The sequence below is a fragment of the Melanerpes formicivorus genome, unplaced genomic scaffold (assembly GCF_026170545.1).
Source record: "Melanerpes formicivorus ecotype bairdi unplaced genomic scaffold, bMelFor1.0.p_v2 SCAF_11, whole genome shotgun sequence".
NCBI classification, from domain to species: domain Eukaryota; kingdom Metazoa; phylum Chordata; class Aves; order Piciformes; family Picidae; genus Melanerpes; species Melanerpes formicivorus.
The window spans coordinates 14,861-19,105 of NW_027142363.1; the positions used below are offsets into that span (position 1 = coordinate 14,861).

The 4,245-nt window shown below is 63.2% G+C and overlaps 1 long non-coding RNA gene across 1 annotated transcript; it reads right to left on the bottom strand.

The window, feature by feature from the left end:
- Positions 1 to 1,143: 1,143 nt before the first annotated feature.
- On the bottom strand, positions 1,144 to 1,990 carry LOC137444285 (uncharacterized). Its single transcript, XR_010988105.1, has 3 exons — positions 1,803 to 1,990; positions 1,437 to 1,678; positions 1,144 to 1,325 (listed from the first exon to the last, which is right to left on the bottom strand). It is a non-coding gene; the product is annotated as an uncharacterized lncRNA (long non-coding RNA).
- Between the last annotated feature and the right edge of the window lie 2,255 nt (positions 1,991 to 4,245).

Here is a 4,245-nt window from a genome sequence, read left to right on the forward strand (position 1 = left end):
GAGCCGCCGAGCCGAGCCGCCGAGCCGAGCCGCCGAGCCGAGCCGCCGAGCCGAGCCGCCGAGCCGAGCCGCCGAGCCGAGCCGCCGAGCCGAGCCGCCGAGCCGAGCCGCCGAGCCGAGCCGCCGAGCCGAGCCGCCGAGCCGAGCCGCCGAGCCGAGCCGCCGAGCCGAGCCGCCGAGCCGAGCCGCCGAGCCGAGCCGCCGAGCCGAGCCGCCGAGCCGAGCCGCCGAGCCGAGCCGCCGAGCCGAGCCGCCGAGCCGAGCCGCCGAGCCGAGCCGCCGAGCCGAGCCGCCGAGCCGAGCCGCCGAGCCGAGCCTCCCTTTTAGGGGAAGAAAACCCTCTCGTTTGCCTGAGAGCGCCGAGGCGACTCGCCCCGAGACTATAAATCCAACTACAATCCTCTCCTCTCTATAGAGATATTCAGGAATGGTATTCATTGAGACGGTAAAGAGGCTCTGAAGGTACCCCCCCACCGGATCTCCTCTCTGCAAGATCTCCGGCAAGTGATGCCGGAACGGAAAAGCGATTTGCGCGTAGAGCAAAGCCAATTTTGGCAACGTACCTACCAAAGGGGAATCGATTGAAAGCGGCGGACTTACGCTGAGCGGTCGGGGGGGCGTCTCTTGCCGCCGCGCGTGGGAAGCGCCCCGCCGGCCTCCGCTCGGAAGGTTTTCCGTTCCGAGAAAAACCAACCCGACGCCGAAACCGGTGAGTGTTTAAAAACCCTACAACGCAAAGGAAAATCCGTGAGCTGTTGTGTACTAGAGATACGCACTGTAAGTTTACGTCTTTCAGAACCCCATGCAGCGCATTTCAAAGCCTCTTTTCAGACAAATTAATACCAGACTGCTGCGCCTAGTTAAACAGCAGAGCTATGGAGTTGCAAGAGAGGGGTGTCAGGGTTAGCTGGCCTCTTAGGGATTTTAATCCCCTCCGAGAACGTGCAAGCGTTTCGAACGAGCTGCTACGTAAGAACCCCAGAGAGCGGCAGAGGCTGGCGCTTACCTGGAAGGGAGCCCGAGGAAACCGGGAAGAATCTGAGCGAGGAGCTGAGCCCCGCCAAGCCCCCAGCGTGCCGGTTCCGTCCGCCTCGCCTCCTCTCGGGGAGCCCCGCGCCGGTTCCGTTCCGTCCCGTCCGCCTCGCCTCGGGGAGCCCCGCGCCGGTTCCGTCCGGTTCCGTTCGCCTCGGTTCGCCTCTCCTCGTCTCGGGGGGCCCCGCGGGTGAGCTGCCGCGGGGAGTTTGAGTCGCCGCCGGCTGAGGCGAGGAAAAATCTTTTCCTTCGCTGAAAGCGCTATGCCGACTCACCCTAAAACTGAAACTTTCCTGTTTACATGGATAGTAAAGAATAGGGTCAATCGCTATATGAAAACCTTTGCAGTCTCCCCCATTGGAATGCTTAGTGGAACCCCCTGGTTCCACCCCGAGGGCTCTTACCTGTGGCAGCGATTTGCCTTTCTCCCTTGTGGGACGCCCCCTTAGGGCTTACACATTACCCCTTTCCCTTGCCAGCAGTCCTTTTCCTGCCTGAAGGCTCTTGTCTCTTCCTGGGGTGATCTGACTGAGTTAAAAGAGCTCTGCCTGAGAAGCCTCTAAGGGGGCGCCCGGAGAGGTCCTGCGCCTCGGCGGGCCCCGCGGCCCGACGGAGAGGGGTCCCGCCGCGGTCCTCGGAAACCGATCTGGGGGAAAAGACGAACGCCACGGCTCGGGTAACTGCCGGAGTTCTATAGGGCTCGCTACAGCCCTGGACGGCTGTGGGATCTCTGCTAAAGGTCTCGGAGCCGAGCGGTTTCACAAACTCACCTTACTTCTGTGAAAGAGGAGGTTGGACTATTTCCCAGAAGTCTGCTGCATGTTTTCCTGGTTTCTGCAGATAGTTTTCCTCCTTTTCTTACCAGCGACTTATGTGAAGTCTTAGGGCTTTTAATCACCTCCTAGAACATTCAGGCGTATCGAACCTTCGGAGCACCTACACGGGAACCACGGACAGCGACAGAGGCTGGCGCTAACCTGGTGCGGAGCTCAGCCGGACGAAGGGAACCCACGGAAGCTAAAGGAAGCCGAGCTGAGAGCAGACCTCGGCGGAGCCGGCTGGCGCCCGGGGGAGCCGAGCCCCGGCGCGCCTGGTGAGAGGCAGCCCGGCCGGCCGGAGCCGCCGTCTGTTCGGGGGAAGGAAATCCTCCGGCTTCACAGAGAGCCGAGCCGACTCGCCCTAAGACTGCCAATCTCTCCTGTTCATATAGGTAGTCAGGACTGGCACTAAGTGCCAGGTAACAAGGCTCTGAACTCACCCCCCGCTGCGTCTCTTCCGTTACACGCAAAGGCTGCTAGCAGGTAGAAGCCGATTGCAAGCAGAGCAAAGCAGTTTGAAAACAGAACTACGACATGGGTCTCAAGGAATTAAAGACTGGGAACCCTCCTCGGTGCGTGTTGGGGGGGGGGGGGGGGAATCCTTTGTTTCTTTTGCCTTTATTCTTTGTCCTGAGGTTTCTTTGGGTTTTGGTCTCTTTAATTTGAATGGAAGTAACCTCTGAGGAGAGCCCAGCGAAGCCTCCCCCCACACACAGGGGTGAGAATCCCCTACCTGGTCAGTGCTGCCCCCCCTCTTAAGGGGCCTGCTGGCATCTAAGGTGGATCTGGGGGTATCAAAGGGGAATTCGGGCACACAGAGAGGTATATGGGGAGGCTCTGGAGGGGCTCCAAAAGGACCTTTCAGTTGGATCCAACTGAGGCCACCGCCACCAAGCCACACCCCCCAAACTGAGGCCGCCGCCAAGCCAGCCCCCCCACCCACCCAAACACATAGGCCGCCGGCAAGACAAGCAACCCCCCCACCCCCCCCAGCAACAGAAGCTGCCGCCAAGCCAGCCAAACCCCCACCCCAGCAACAGAAGCTGCTGCCACCAAGCCGGCCACCCCCCAACCCCCCCAAACCACAGAGGGCGCCGCCACCAAGCCAGCCACCCCCAACCCCCACCCAATAACAGAAGCTGCCGCCAAACCAGCCACGCATCCCACCCACCCCAGTCACAACAGAGGCCGCCGCCACCAAGCCAGTCCCCCCCCCCCAACACAGGCCACTGCCACCAAGCCAGCCCCCCCCCCCCCCAACCACAGAGGCCACCACCGCCAAGCCAAGCCAGCCCCCCCCCCCACGGCCCACCCAGTAACAGAGGCCGCCGCCAAAAAGCCAGCCACCCCCCACACACCCAAAAACATGGGCTGCCGCCAAATCAGCCACCACCCCTACCCCCCACCCAACAACAGAGGCCGCTGCCAAGGCAGCCACGCATCCCACCCCCCGCCCAACAGAGGCCGCCGCTGCCAAGCCAGCCAAACCCCCAACCAACAACAAACGCTGCTGCCGCCAAGGCAGCCAGCCCACCACCCCATAACAGAGGCCGCTGCTGCCAAGCCAGCCACCCCCCCCACCCACCCAACGCCAACAGAGGCTGCCGCCAAAAAGCCAGCCACCACCCCCAACCACATAGGCCGCCGCCGCCAAGACAGCCACCCCCCCACTCCCCCACCCAATAACAGAGGCTGCCGCCAAACCAGCCACGCATCCCACCCCTCCCACCCAATAACAGAGGCCACCACCGCCAAGCCAGCCACCCCCCCACACAATAACAGGGGCCGCCGCCAAGCCAAGCCAGCCCCCCCCCCCACGGCCCACCCAGTAACAGAGGCCACTGCCAAAAAGCCAGCCACCCCCCTACCCACCCACAACCAACAGAGCCCGCCGCCAAAAAGCCAGCCACCCCCCCAACCGACCAAATAGGCCGCTGCCGCCAAGCCAGCCAACCCCCCCCCCACCCCAGCAAGAGAAGCTGCCGCTGCCCCACCAGCCACCCCTCAACCCCCCCAAACCACAGAGGGCGCCACCACCACGCCAGCCACCCCCGCAACCCCCACCCAATAACAGATGCTGACACCAAACCAGCCACGCATCCCACCCACCCCAGTCCCAACAGAGGCCGCCGCCGCCAAGCCAGCCACAGCCCCCCCACCCAGCCACATAGGCCGCCGCCAAGACAAGCAACCACCCCATACCCCCCAGCAACAGAAGCTGCCGCCAAGCCAGCAACGCATCCCACCCCAGCAACAGAAGCTGCTGCCACCAAGCCGGCCATCCCCTAACCCCCCCAAAAAACAGAGGCTGCTGCCACCAAGCCAGCAAATTGCCCCACACCCCCCAGCAACAGAAGCTGCTGCCGCCAAGCTGGCCATCCACTAACCCCCCCAA